Source organism: Mus caroli, unplaced genomic scaffold (genome assembly GCF_978045245.1).
Source record: "Mus caroli unplaced genomic scaffold, Mus_caroli_1 scaffold_5, whole genome shotgun sequence".
Classification (NCBI taxonomy): Eukaryota; Metazoa; Chordata; class Mammalia; order Rodentia; family Muridae; genus Mus; species Mus caroli.
Genome location: NW_028227260.1, coordinates 120,284,803 through 120,300,627, shown reverse-complemented (window position 1 = coordinate 120,300,627; position 15,825 = coordinate 120,284,803). Strand labels below are relative to the sequence as shown.

Below are 15,825 nucleotides of genomic sequence, written 5' to 3'. Positions count from 1 at the left end.
AATTATCTTCTTTTTCTCTTTTCTTTCTCTCAAATAATGAAATATCAAACAGTGATACAACAATAGACTTAACAAGGATATTTTTATAAAATATTTTTTATTACATTTTTTCCTCAATTACATTTCCAATGTTATCCCAAAAGTCCCCCATACCCTCCCCCCTACTTCACTACCCACCCATTCCCATTCTTTGCCCCTGGGGTTCCCCTTACTGGGGAATATAAAGTTTGAATGTCCAATGGGACTCTCTTTCCAGTGATGGCTGACTAGGCCATCTTCTGATACATATGCAGCTAGAGTCAAGAGCTCCGGGGTACTGGTTAGTTCATAATGTTGTTCCACCTACAGGGTTGCAGATCTCTTTAGCTCCTTGGATATTTTCTCTAGCTCCTCCATTGGGGGCCCTGTGATCCATCCAATAGCTGACTGTGAGCATCCACTACTGTGTTTGCTAGGCCCGGGCCTAGTCTCACAAGAGACAGCTATATCAGGGTCCTTTCAGCAAACGCTTGCTAGTGTATGCAATGGTGTCATCATTTGAGGGCTAATTATGGGATGGATCCCTGGATATGGCAGTATCTAGATGGTCCATCCTTTTGTCTCAGCTCCAAACATTGTCTCTGTAACACCTTCCATTGGTGATTGTTTCCAATTCTAAGAAGGGGCAAAGTGTCCACACTTTGGTCTTTGTTCTTCTTCAGTTTCATGTGTTTTACAAATTGTCTCATATATCTAGGGTATACTAAATTTCTGGGCTAATAACCACTTATCAGTGAGTACATATCATTTGAGTTCTTTTGTGATTGTGTTACCTCACTCAGGATGATGCCCTCCAGGTCCAACCATTTGCCTAGGAATTTCATAAATTCATTCTTTTTAATAGCTGAGTAGTACTCCATTGTGTAAATGTACCACAATTTTTGTATCCATTCCTCTGTTGAGGGGCATCTGGGTTCTTTCCAGCTTCTGGCTATTATAAATAAGGCTGTTATGAACATAGTGGAGCATGTGTCCTTCTTACCAGTTGGGACATCTTCTGGATATATGCCCAAGAGAGGTATTGCAGGATCCTCCAGTAGTACTATGCCCAATTTTCTAAGGAATCACCAGACAGAATTCCAGAGTGGTTGTACTAGCTTGCAATCCCACCAACAATGGAGGAGTGTTCCTCTTTCTCCACATCCTTGCAAGCATCTGCTGTCACCTCAATTTTTGATGTTAGCCATTCTGACGGGTGTGAGATAGAATCTCAGGGTTGTTTTGATTTGCATTTCTCTGATGATTAAGGATGTTGAACATTTTTTCAGGTGTTTCTCAGCCATTAGTTATTCCTCAGGTGATAATTCTTTGTTTAGTTCTGATCCCCATTTTTTAATGGGGTTATTTGATATTCTGGAGTCCACCCTCTTGAGTTTTTTATATATATTGGATATTAGTACCCTATGTGATTTAGGATAGGTAAAGACCCTTTCCCAATCTGTTGGTGGCTTTTTGTCTTATTGATGGTGTCTTTTGTCTTGCAGAAGCTTTGCAGTTTTATGAGGTCCCATTTGTCAATCCTCGATCTTACAGCACAAGCCATTGCTGTTCTATTGAGGAATTTTTCTCCTGTGCCCATATCTTCGAGGATTTTCCCTACTTTGTCCTCTATAAGTTTCAGTGTCTCTGGTTTTATGTGAAGTTCCTTGCTCCACTTAGATTTGACCTTAGTACAAGGAGATAGGAATGGATCAATTCACATTCTTCTATATGATAACAACCAGTTGTGCCAGCACCATTTGTTGAAAATGCTGACTTTCTTCCACTGGATGGTTTTAGCTTCCTTGTCGAAGATCAAGTGACCATAGGTGTGTGGGTTCATTTCTGGGTCTTCAATTCTATTCCATTGGTCTACTTGTCTGTCACTATACCAGTACCATGCAGTTTTTAATCACAATTGCTTTGTAGTAAAGCTTTAGGTCAGGCACAGTGATTCCACCAGAGGTTCTTTTGTCCTTGAGAAGAGTTTTTGCTATCCTAGGTTTTTTGTTATTCCAGATGAATTAGCAGATTGCTCTTTCTAATTCGTTGAAGAATTGAGCTGGAATTTTGATAGGGATTGCATTGAATCTGTAGATTGCTTTTGGCAAGATAGCCATTTTCACAATATTGATCCTGTCAATCCATGAGCATGGGAGATCTTTCCATCTTCTGAGATCTTCTTTAATTTCTTTCTTCAGAGACTTGAAGTTCTTATCATACAGATCCTTTACTTCCTTAGTTAGAGTCACGCCAAGATATTTTATATTATTTGTGACTATTGAGAACGGTGTTGTTTCCCTAATTTCTATCTCAGCCTGTTTATTCTTTGTGTAGAGAAAGGCCATTGACTTGTTTGAGTTAATTTAATATCCAGCTACTTCACCGAAGCTGTTTATCAGGTTTAGGAGTTCTCTGGAATTTTTAGGGTCATTTATATATACTATCATATTGTCTGCAAAAAGTGACATTTTGACTTCATCTTTTCCAATTTGTATCCCCTTCATCTCCTTTTGTTTTCGAATTACTCTGACTAGGACTTCAAGTACTAAGTTGAATAGGTAGGGAGAAATTGGGCAGCCTTGTCTAGTGTCTGAATTTAGTGGGATTGCTTCAAGCTTCTCACCATTTACTTTGATGTTGGCTACTGGTTTGCTGTAGATTGCATTTATCATGTTTAGGTATGGGCCTTGAATTCCTGATCTTTCCAAGACTTTTATCATGAATGCATGTTGGATCTTGACAAATGCTTTTTCAGCATCAAACGAGATGATCATGTGGTTTTTGTCTTTGAGTTTGTTTATATAATGGATTATGTTGATGGATTTCCCTATATTAAACCATCCCTGCATCCCTGGAATAAAACCTACTTGGTCACGATGGATGATTGCTATATTGTGTTTTTGATTTGGTTAGGAAGAATTTTATTGAGTATTTTTGCATCTATATTCATAAGGAAAATTGGCCTGAAGTTCTCTATCTTTGTTGGATCTATCTGTGATTTAGTTATCAGTGTAATTGTGGCTTCATAGAATGAGTTGGGTAGAGTTCCCTCTACTTCTATTTTGTGGAATAGTTTGTGCAGAACTGGAATTAGATCTTCTTTGAAGGTCTAATAGAACTCTGCACTAATCCCATCTGATCCTGGGCTTTTGTTAGAAGGGAAACTATTAATGACTGCTTCAATTTTTTAGGAGATATGGGACTGTTTAGATTGTTAACTTGATCCTGATTTAACTTTGGTACCTTCTATCTGTCTAGAAATTTGTTCATTTCGTCCAGGTTTTCCAGTTTTGTTGAGTATAGCCTTTTGTAGAAGGATCTGATGGTGTTTTGGATTTCTTCTTTGTTATGTCTCCCTTTTCATTTCTGATTTTGTTAATTAGGATGTTGTCCCTGTGCCCTCTAGTGAGTTTAGCTAAGGGTTTATCTATCTTGTTGATTTTCTCAAAGAATCAACTCCCAGTTTGGTTAATTCTTTGAATAGTTCTTTCTTCTTGTTTCCACTTGGTTGATCTCACCCCTGAGTTTGATTATTTCCTGCCTTCTACTCCTCTTGGATGAATTTGCTTCCTTTTGTTCTAGAGATTTTAGATGTGTTTTCAAGCTGCTTGTGTGTGCTCTCTGCAGTTTCTTTTTGGAGGCACTCAGAGCTATGAGTTTCCCTCTTAGAAATGCTTTCATTGTGTCCCATAGGTTTGGGTATGTTGTGGCTTCATTTTCATTAAACTCTAAAAAGTCTTTAATTTCTTTCTTTATTCCTTCCTTGACCAAGGTATCAATGAGAAGAGTGTTCTTCAGTTTCCACGTGAATGTTGGCTTTCCATTATTTATGTTGTTATTGAAGATCAGCCTTAGTCCATGGTGGTCTGATAGGATGCATGGGAAAATTTCAATATTTTTGTATCTGTTGAGGCCTGTTTTGTGACCAATTATATGGTCAGTTTTGGAGAAGGTCCCGTGAGGTGCTTAGAAGAAGGTATATCCTTTTGTTTTAGGATAAAATGTTCTGTAGATATCTGTTAAGTCCATTTGTTTCATAACTTCTGTTAGTTTCACTGTGTCCCTGTTTGGTTTCTATTTCCGCTATCTGTCCATTGAGGAAAGTGGGGTGTTGAAGTCTCCCACTATTATTGTGTGAGGTGCAAAATGTGCTTTGAGCTTTACTAAAGTGTCTAATGAATGTAGCCATCCTTGCATTTGGAGCATAGATATTCAGAATTGAGTGTTCCTCTTGGAGGACTTTACGGTTGATGTGTAATGAAGTGTCCCGCCTTTTCTTTTTTGATAACTTTGGGTTTGAAGTCGATTTTATTCGATATTAGAATGGCTACTCCAGCTTGTTTCTTCAGACCATTTGTTTGGACAATTATTTTCCAGCCTTTCACTCTGAGGTAGTGTCTGTCTTTTTCCCTGAGATGGGTTTCCTGTAAGCAGCAGAATGTTGGGTCCTGTTTGTGTAGCCAGTCTGTTAGTCTATGTCTTTTTATTGGGGAATTGAGTCAATTGATATTAAGGAAAAGTAATTGTTGCTTCCTTTTATTTTTGTTGTTAGAGTTGGCATTCTGTTCTTGTGGCTGTCTTCTTTTTGGTTTGTTGAGGGATTACTTTCTTGCTTTTTCTAGGGTATGATTTCCGTTCTTGTATTGTTTTTTTTTTTTTTGTTATTAACCTTTGAAGGGCTGGATTCGTGGAAAGATAATGTGTGAAAATATTTTTGTCGTGGAATACTTTGGTTTCTCCATCTATGGTAATTGAGAGTTTGGCTGGTTATATTAGCCTGGGCTGCCATTTGTGTTCTCTTAGTGTCTGTATAACATCTGTCCAGGCTCTTCTGGCTTTCATAGTCTCTGGTGAAAAGTCTGGTGTAATTCTGATAGGCCTGCCTTTATATGTTACTTGACCTTTCTCCCTTACTGCTTTTAATATTCTATCTTTATTTAGTGCATTTGTTGTTCTGATTATTATGTGTTGGGAGGAATTTCTTTTCTGGTCCAGTGTATTTGGTGTTCTGTAGGCTTCTTGTTTGTTCATGGGCATTTCTTTCTTTAGGTTTGGGAAGTTTTCTTCTATAATTTTGTTAAAGATATTTTCTGGCCTTTTAAGTTGAAAATCTTCATTCTCATCAACTCCTATTATTCGTAGGTTTGGACTTCTCATTGTTTCCTGTATTTCCTGGATGTTTTGAGTTAGGATCCTTTTGAGTTTTGTATTTTCTTTGATTGTTGTGCCAATGTTCTCTATGGAATCTTCTGCACCTGAGATTCTCTCTTCCATCTCTTGTATTCTGTTGCTGATGCTCGCATCTATGGTTCCAGTTTTCTTTCCTAGGCTTTCTATCTCCAGCGTTGCCTCATTTTGGGTTTTCTTTATTGTGTCTACTTCCCTTTTTAGGTCTAGTATGGTTTTGTTCATTTCCATCACCTGTTTGGATGTGTTTTCCTCTTTTTCTTTAAGGACTTCTACCTGTTTTGTTGTGTTTTCCTGTTCTTCTTTAAGGACTTGTAACTCTTTAGCAGTGTTCCCCTGTATTTCTTTAAGTGAGTTATTAAAGTCCTTTTTGATGTCCTCTACCATCATCATGAGATATGCTTTTAAATCCGTTTCTAGCTTTTTGGTTGTGTTGGGGTGCCCAGGACTAGGTGGGGTGGGAGTGCTGCGTTCTGATGATCGTGAGTGGTCTTGATTTCTGTTAGTAGGATTCTTACATTTGCCTTTTGCCATCTGGTAATCTCTGGAGCTAGTTGTTATAGTTGTCTCTGGTTAATGCTTGTTCCTCAGATGATTATGTTAGCCTCTATCAGCAGAACTGGCAGACTAGCTCTATCTTTAGTTTCAGTGGTCAGAGTACTCTCTGCAGGCAAGCTCTCCTCTTGCAGGGAAGGTGCCCAGATATCTGGTGTTCGAACCTGCCTCCTGGCAGAAGTTGTGTTCCACTCACCAGAGGTCTTAAGATCCCATGGAGGGTCCTATGAGGAACTTGGGGGTGTCCAGCAACTCTGTGCACAAGGAACCCCAGTGCTGGAGTGGACTGGAAGGGACTTGTTCCCCTACTCAGGCCGGGTTATCTGCTTCCCTAGTTAATGCAGTCTCAGGTTCCGCATGATTGCATTGGAGCAGATGCTGTGTTCCACTCAACAGAGTACTTAGGATCCCGTGGGGGATCCTGTGTGGGTCCTTGCGGGTGTCAGGAGACTTCCAGGGCCAGGAACCCTGGTGCTGTAGTGGACCAGAAGGTGGTCAGATGTCCTGAGCCCGAAAAGGGCGCTGCCTCAGAAACTCTGTGGCTCCTGCCTGTCCCAGAAGAGATCCACTCCTGTGTGCACACTCTCACCTGTGCAGAGTACTTTTCAGCGGAGTCCCAGAACCAAGATGGCTTCTGCTGTTCCTGAGGCAAAATCCTTCTGGGCCGGGTGGACACCTGTCCTCTGGCCGAGAAGGTGGTCGGATGTCCGGACCCTGAAAAGGGGGCTGCCCCAGAATCTCTGTGGCTCCCACCTGTCCCAGAAGCTGTCCGCTTCTGTGTGCACTCTCTCACCTGTGCAGACTACCTTTCGGAGGAGTCCAGGAACCAAGATGGCTCCTGCCGTTCCTGAGGCAAAAACCTTCCAGGCCCGGTGGACACCTGTCCTCTCACAAGGTTATTTTTTTAAACTAGCCGAGCTCCTTTAAAACTATAGAAATTATGTGATAGAATACTTCAATGCTCTTGCCTTATGATAAGAATTTATAATTAAGGGTAAAATATATGTGTCATATTCCAATGATTTAGAAGCATTATTACTGTTAAGAAAACAACGAAAGACCAAAAAATAAAAAAATAAAGTCACATTGCAGAAAATGTTGTTGTATAGAGACATACTTAATTAAAGATATTATGCATAAATATTTGCCTTTTATTTACAAAACATATTGTTATAATTCTATGCCACCAATTGTTCAAATCATTCAGCAATTTCTCAAACAGGTTCTCATCATATATTTACTCATTGAAGCTTGTCTATAACAAATAACTGATGAGCTAATGCTTATATAATTACCAGAATATACTAACAAAGCTTTTCTCTATTTATAATATAGCCATGATAATTTGTCAAATTTTCATCATTACAAAAGAAGTCCACAGTATTGTTTAACATTTTTTATGCCCCACACCTCTCCTTTCCATCATATTCATATGACAATTTGTTGCCCACAGCTAATTAATTTTAGAGTTCAAATTTGATGCTAGGTAAGACACTGGAGTAATTTGTAAAATTAATCAAAGATGAACAATGGTGGTAGTTATTCTCAATGAAAACAGAGCAGTAATAAATCCCCCAAAATAAAAGGGCCTGTGGTCAAATCAATTCATTGCAGAATTCATTCAGAACATCAAAGAACAGCAATGTTACTTAAACAAATCTATGAAACTAAGAAGGAGTGAAAACTTCCAAATGTTTCTGATGAAGCCAAAAATTATCATATTACCAATACCAGATAAAGAATCTACAGAGAAAGGAAATTACAGGTTGATCTTTCTGATAAACATAGATGTAAGAGAATTCTCAGCTGAGGAATCTTGAGTGGCCTAGAAGTGCTTAAAGAAATATTCAATGTCCTTTGTCACCAGGGAAATGCAAATCAAAATGACCCTGAGATTCCACCTTACACAAATCAGAATATCTACATATGGCTCTAGCAGCATATGTTGCAGAGGATGGCCTTGTCAGAGAGCAATGGGAGAAGACGCCCTTGGTCCTGGGAAGGCTGAATGCGGCAGTGTAGGGGAATGCCAGGATGAGGAGGTCAGAGTGGTTGGGTGGGTAGGTTGGGGAGCACCTTCATAGAAGCATGGAGAAGGAGGATGGGCTAGGGGCTTCAGAAGGGTAACAAGGAAATGGGATAACATTTGAAATGTAAATAATAAAATATCCAAAAAACATGGTGTGCTCAGCTATTAAAAAACAGTGATTTCATGAAATTTGCAGGCAAATGGATGGAACTAGAAAATATCATCCTGAATGATGTAACCCAGACCCAAAATGGAATATATGGTATGTACTCACTAATAAGAGGATAGTAGCCAAAAATACATTATACTCACCATACAAGTCACAAAAAATATGAAATTTAACAAGAAGAAAGGCCCAAGTGCAGATGCTTCAATCCCACTTAGAAGAAGGGACAAAATATTCATAGAGAATAAGGAGTCAGAAGATTAAAACAAATTGCCAGAGTTAGTTTGAGGCCAAACCGAAAAAAATCACTGAGAAGCTGAGAGAAACCAGGCTGAATAAACCAACTTGGAGAGGAGTTTGAGCAAGAATCACTGAGTTGAACCAGCTAGGCAGAGGTCAGAAAGAACTGGGAAGTGATGAACTTATTCAGCAATAAGCCTCTGAGATGACAATTGCATTTGGTGAACAAAAGTTACTTTTACAAAAGGAATGCAAATAGATCCATATTTATCACCCTGCACAAAACTCAAGTCCAAGCAAGTTGAAGACCTCAACATAAAATGAAGCACACTCTACCTGAGAGAAGAGAAATGGAGAATAACCTTGACTGTGTTGGCAGATGAGACAACTTTCTGACAGAACATTAACAGTGCAGATACTAAGATCATTGTTTAATAAATGGGATCCCATGGAGCTTAAAAGCTTGTGTAAGACAATGGACACATTTAATAGAACAAAGACACAGTCTACAGAGATTTTTTCAGTAGAGGAATCTCAAATAGCTGAGAAACATTTAAAGAAATGTTCAATAACCATAGCTATTGAGAAAATGCAAATCAAAGTACTTTAAGATTCAATCTTACACCTGTAACATGATAAAGGAACAACACAAGTGACAGCTCATGCTGGTGAGGATGTGGACCACAGGAAATATTCATTCACTACTTGTGTAAGTACAAACTTGTATAGCCATTATGGAAATCAATATGGCATATCCCCAGAAAATTGATAATGGATCTTCCTCAAGACACAGCTCTACAATATATCAAAAGATGCTCCATACTTCTACAAGAGAACTATCTCAACTATGTTCATACCTGCTTTACTCATAAAAGTCAAAAACTGAAAGCGACATAGATGCCCCTTAACTGTAGAATTGATAAAGAAAATTAGGTTGATTTACATAATGGAATATGATTCAGCTATTAAAAACAAGGGGATCAAGAATTGTGCAGGCAAATGAAAGGAACTAGAATATATTGTCACAAGTGAGGTAACTAAGACACAGAAAAACAAATATGCTCTAATATTCACTTATATATTAAATGTGAATTGTAACTTTTAATTAAATGTTAATCATGCTATAATCTTCAGACCAGGGAGGTTAGATATAGAGGAGGGCTCTTGGGGAAGGATGAGGGTGTTCTGCATGGATCTCCCTGAGAAGAGGAAATAAACTAAATTTTGAGTGGACTTGGGGCAGGTTGAAATGAGAGTGGGAAAGATCAGGTGGGATAGAGAGATAGAATGGGATAGGATGGAGAGAGAGAGTACAGCTAAAAAAAGCTGGAGTTAGGGAGTATTGGGGTAGAAACTTGTACAGTAGAAACTTCCTGGATTCAATGAGGGTAACTCTAGTGAGAACTGATAGTAATATAGGATATGGCATCTAAAGTGGTTTTAAATCATTTGTATCCAGATAAGTCTTGCAGTAGTGGAACTGGGTTTCTTTAACTGGATTTAGTAGAGGTCCCTAAACAACCAGTATAATAGTAGGATAAGAGGTTGTTGTATAAAAATGGGAAATATGGTCCTGTTGCTGAGGACATCTAAACAGCTCTTGAATGAAGAAATGTTGAACTGGTGTTAGCATAAAGCTTTCACTCCTATGTTCTAGTCTCTTTGGTACATGAAGGTATTCTTCAGGGCATGGAAAGAGAAACCTGGACACCAACCCAACCACAAACCCTTGACCTATTTGCAATATGTGCTGGATCCATGGTGTCACATAATTTGTGAGAATGACCAACACATAAATATTTTAAATAGGACATGAAACTGAATATTACATTTTAAAAATAGAAAGAAAAAAGAAGGAAGGAGGGAAGGAAGACAGCTTTAAAACATTTTTAAAATGCTTACCATTCTTAGTAATAAGAAACATGCAGATTAAAACTATTCTAAGGTTTTGTGTTAATGCAGTCAGTATTGCCATTATCAGAGATACAAATGACAGCAAATGCTAGTCTGTATGTGACAAAATTGGAACTATTATATACTATAAGTAGTAGTTATAAACCAATGTAGCCACTTTATAAATCAATATTGATGCTTCCTAATAAATCTACCATATGATCCATATGTGCCACCCCTAGATGTATATCTAAAGGACTTTTTCCTATCACAGAGATACTTTTACATCATGTTCATTGCTGCTTTAGTGATAATTTCTAAAACATGGGACCTACCTATATATGGGTCAATGAATGGGAAATGGAAAATGAGGACATACACAATAGAATATTACTCACCTATAAAAACAAAATGAAGTTTGAAGGTAAATATATGGCACTGGAAAAATGACACTAACTGAGGTCATCCTTGTCTCAAAAGACAAACATTACATGTTCATTCTCAATTTTGTATCTTATTTTGAGTTCTTTTTATTTGTGTGTTTACACAGGAATAAATGTAGAAGCCAGGAAACTAGAAATGAGCTATTGGATGGGGTCAATTTTGGCGTGGGGAAAGTTAGATATAGAAGAAATAAAAGTACAGAGAGGAAATAGTGGGGACAGAAAGGTTCAAGCAAATAGTGGAGTGATGGGGAAAGGTATTGAAAGAGAGGGGAAGAACCAGTCAAAATGTACAGTGTATGAAGAAGCTACCTGGAAACCTATGATATTGCAACTCAAGTAAAAATATAATCAGGGAGATAGTAATCACATGTGATATGAAGGAATGAGGTTTATAACTAGGCACCTAAAGTTTAAACAGTGAAGGTGACAGGGAGGTAGAGGAAAAGAAAGATGGATGGGAGTCTGTTGTGTATGGAGGTACCTTATATACACCATTGGCTTGTGAACTAGATTATATTCTCTTTCAAAAAGACTTTGGACAGAAACATCCTACATAGGCAAACAATGTTACTCCCAGAGGACATACTATGTCTCTATGAGATCTTGGTCAGATAGGTATCAGAAGCATCCAAAACAACATAGCTATTGCCTTCGCTCTTTTGAACAGAAAACCCTATTGCTGAAAATTAACACTGTATGCTACAATTACAAGCTACCAAATAAGATACATTCATTGGTGTGATAGTGGCAGCAATATTTATGGGCATGGACAACTGGTCTGTTGATTAGACATGAAGCCTGTCCCGCAGGAGGGAATTCTTTCCTGGTAGTGTTACTATAGTGAAAACCCATCACTAGGGAGGCCAATGATCTGATAGGAGAATACTTTAATATTGTTTTGATTAATGGTCACATTGCCAAATTGCCTTCTAACTATTTATGTTTATATCCACAGATCTGTGATACATACAAGCTTAGTCAGAAAAACTATTTATTGCAGTGGGTAATGGGGTAATGGTTAATATAGAAGCCCATTACTAGTCAAGCTATTAAGAAGAAGCTGCAGTTAATTATTCAGTCATAGATGAAACAGATATATGATATCATTCCCTAAGGCACGAGGAACATCATGGAAGAGAAAACAGAAAGAATTTAAAGGTCATGGATTAAGAAAAGAGCTATTACGTGCTGACGATTTTTATACAGATTAACTCAAAAAACTTCTGGTAATCTCACTAGAGCTGAGCAATGTCAAGCCAGTTAAAAATTCCGGTCTAGAAAAGGGAAAGTCTTCTGAGATTCCGTGTGTGTGTGTGTGTGTGTGTATGTGTGTGTGTGTATATGTGTGTGTGTCTGTATGGCCATATACATTTTTTTCCCTTTTTTCTTATTAGATGTTTTCTTCATTTACATTTCAAATGTTATCTCCTTTCCTAGTTTCCTCTCCAAAAATTCCCTATACCCTTCCCCCTCTCCCTGCTTCCCAACCCACCCACTCCCACTTCCTGGCCCTGGCATTCCCCTATACTGGGGCCTAGAATCTTCACAAGACCAAGGGCCTCTCCTCCCACTGATGGCTGACTAGGCCATCTTCTGCTACATATGCAACTAGGGACACAAACTTTGGGGTTACTGGTTAGTTCATATTGTTGTTCCACCTATAGGGTTGCAGACCTCTTCAGCTCCTTGGGTACTTTCTCTAGCTCCTTCACTGGGGACCCTGTGTTCCATCCAATAGATGACTGTGAGCATCCACTTCTGTATTTGCCAGGCACTTCCATAGCCTCACAGGAGACAGTTATATCAGGGTCCTGTCAGCAAAATCTTGTTGGTATATGCAATAGTGTCTGGGTTTAGTGGTTGTATATAGGATAGATCCCCAGGTGGGGCAGTCTCTGGATGGTCCTTTCTTCAGTCTCAGCTCCAAACTTTGTCTCTGTAACTCCTTCCATGAGTATTTTGCTCCCCCTTCTAAGAAGGAACAATGTATCCACACTTTGGTCTTCCTTCTTCTTGAGTTTCATGAGTTTTGCAAATTGTATCTTGGTTATTCTAAGTTTCTGGGCTAATATCCACTTATTAGTGAGTGCATATCATGTGTGTTCTTTTGTGACTGGGTTAACTCACTCAGGATGATATCCTTCAGATCCATCCATTTGCCTAAGAGTTTCATAAATTCATTGTTTTTAATAGCTGAGTAGTACTCCATTGTGTAAATGTACCACATTTTTGGTGTCCAATCCTCTGTTGAGGGACATCTGGGTTCTTTTCCAGTATAGCAGTTTGTCATTTTCAGATTACTAAAAGCACATAATCATTTGTATCACCTTTAAATTTATAAATAGTTCAGTAATTATCTCCATTTTATTTCCATGAGCTCAGTTTTATTTGTAAAGAAGGATGATTTTCTGTTTATTTAGTGAAGATATTTCAAAATAAATGCCCCCTCAGTTATAACATTCCTCAGCTTGATTAAACTAGTTTAAAGCAGGAACTTCAGGTTTATGTCATCGTCTCAAAGAAATCTCATCATTTGACTTTCCTGTATACAATCCTGGAAGTACCCCCAACCATTTTTAAAATGAATGGTTGATATTATAACAGAAAATTGTGTTTCTAATTACAAATGATAATGTCTTACTTATTTCTGTACAGGATAGCTAGATTTCATTTGACCGAAGTTTCCAGATAGTGATTAATAAGTGTAGGACACTGTAATGATAAATTCAAGTTAAAATATTTATCTTTTTCTGTTATTACATTTCTAGTGTTCCTGCTTCTGTATATTCTTTTTATTTTTAAAGTATATTTATATAAATATACAGGAAATATTTTAGTGGCTAATTTCTCCATGATCACACCAGCATGTTCTATACTATAGCAAAATATATACAAATATCCCTGAAAAACAAGTCAGCATACTTAGCAGCATGATCTAAATTTAGTGGTCACGTCACACTAGATATTACATACTAAATGATACTAAAAACGGTTCAAAATTTAAAAACTGACTTCAAATTATAATTCATCTTCTATAAATTCTGAATACACCTTAGAAAATCATGTCACCTATCTCCTTCTACTCCATAAGCATACTCATATATTTGAGAGGCTGAGCAGTTAGAAATCATGAGAGTAACTTATTTTTTTAACCTAGGCTTTGAAAGTCTCATACATAGATATAATGTATCATCACACTCACTCTCCCCTTTCCTTCCTTCTAACTCTATTCTGGTTCTTCTACATCATATCTCCCTCCCAACTTCCCAACTTTAAGGTTTTTTTGTTTGTTTGTTTGTTTGTTTGTTGTTTTTTTGTTTGTTTGTTTGTTTGTTTGGTTTTTTTTTTTTTTGGTTTTTATATTTTACTTTGTTTTGTTTTTAACCACTGAATATAACACACCCTGGAACCTGATCACTGCAGACTGCCTGCCCATCCAGAACCTATTCGCCAACATCAACTAGGTGGTGTCCACCATCATGTCACCCAGCATCACCACCCCATGCTACCCTGGATACATGAGTAACAACCCTTACTCATTCCCACCCTTCGGCTCTACTTTCTCATGGCAGGCAATACACACCTCACCAGTGACCACTAGGTGGCCAGTGAGAGGAAGACAATTTCTTGTGAGGTGACTGCTACAGTCCAAGAATGTAATGGTGTATACAGGCCAGGATTGTCAGACCAACCACTGATACATCACCATCCTCAACATCTTCCAGAGAAAGGTGGACTCCACGGAGATCCACAAGAGCCTACAGAGGATCCAGTAAAGGTAACTGGCCAACTTCATTCCCTGGGGCCCAGCCAGCATCCAGGTGACCCTTTCAAAAACATCTCCCTACCTGCCCTCAGCCCACCAGATCAATGGGCTTATGATCGCCATAGTATCTCCTCACTTTTTGAATGGACCTGTTGCCAGTTTGACACACCAGGGAAACGGGAGGCCTTCATGGAGCAGTTCCACAAGGTAGACATTTTCAAGAACAATTTTGACAACATAGACACATCCAGGGAGATTGTGCAGCAGCTGACTGATTAGTACCGTGTGGCCACAAAGTCAAACTACATTTCCTAGGGCACCCAGGAGTAATGAATCACCCAGGACAGGAACCCTCATCTGCCTTACTTCTTAGCCCAGGCCCTGCCTACCTGACTACCCCATCAGAGTTCAAATCAGGAAGGACGTGCACTGTCTGTTGGCTTTAGAGTTGGTTTACTTCTTCTCTGAGAGTGTTTATCTTTAATAAAGTGCTAGATGTAAATGTAAAAAAAAAATGAAATGAGAAAAATGACTTTACTTTCCTGAGAAACCGTCAATGGGCAATAATTTCACTCAAACACACACACACACACACACACACACACACACTTACAATTTTTCTCTTCCTAAAATTTCAGTTAGCCTATATTATCTGAAAGAACTTGTGTTATTGGAAATTCACAGTGAATTCTGCCAGATCAAAAATTACATCTTAGTTTTGTCACAGAGTGTAGAATCACACCAACATGGATCTTCAATAATATTGATAAAAATACTCATAATAAACATTAAGGATATTTTTATGAATCTTAAATGCTTTCAGTTTCTGTGTCTTCTTTTTTATAAATTATGTTGATATTATTATATGTATCAAAAATGTATCAAATGACAACAAAGGATCACTGTTCCCTGTTCCTGCATCCAAAAAAGTATAGCTGCATCAGTCATCAAATGTTATTATTTAAGTCTCATAAGAAGAGTTTAACCTATTTATTGCCTTTACTTTTGGTCTTGCTTATATTTTGTCCTTTTGTCTCATAAGTAGTAATCTTGGTCTTCATTCAGTTCTGTCTAATCCGTCCACAGTTTTAAACTTTGTATCTGCTCTTGTTTTAAAGTTTCTAAGCAAGACTTTGCGATCAAATTCTCCTATCTTTGCCAGCTGACAGAAATTTAATGTCCTGAATTTATAAAGAACTCAAAACAACAACAACAACAACAAGTATAACAAAGTATCCAGAAAAAAATTTACAGCTTGGGTAAAATATTCAGGTTAGGGATCTGAACCATGCCCCTCAAAAATGCTCCTAAATATCTCAAAAATTATTCATTGTCACTCATAGCCAGATAAATGAAATAAAAAAAATGTTTAGACTTCTTTTACTCCAGTCAAAATATCTAAAATCAAAATAGCAACAAAAAAACTAACAATAACTTTGGTGAATTTAGAAAAAGAGAACTTCCTCATTCACTGTTGATGAAACTATGTACTGGTACAAATGACTCTAGAAATTACTATAGA

General features: G+C 37.9%; 1 pseudogene; it reads left to right on the top strand.

Moving 5' to 3' along the window:
* Positions 1-13,917: 13,917 nt before the first annotated feature.
* On the top strand, positions 13,918-14,633 carry LOC110287121 (tubulin gamma-1 chain pseudogene; annotated as a pseudogene).
* The last annotated feature ends 1,192 nt before the right edge of the window (positions 14,634-15,825 follow it).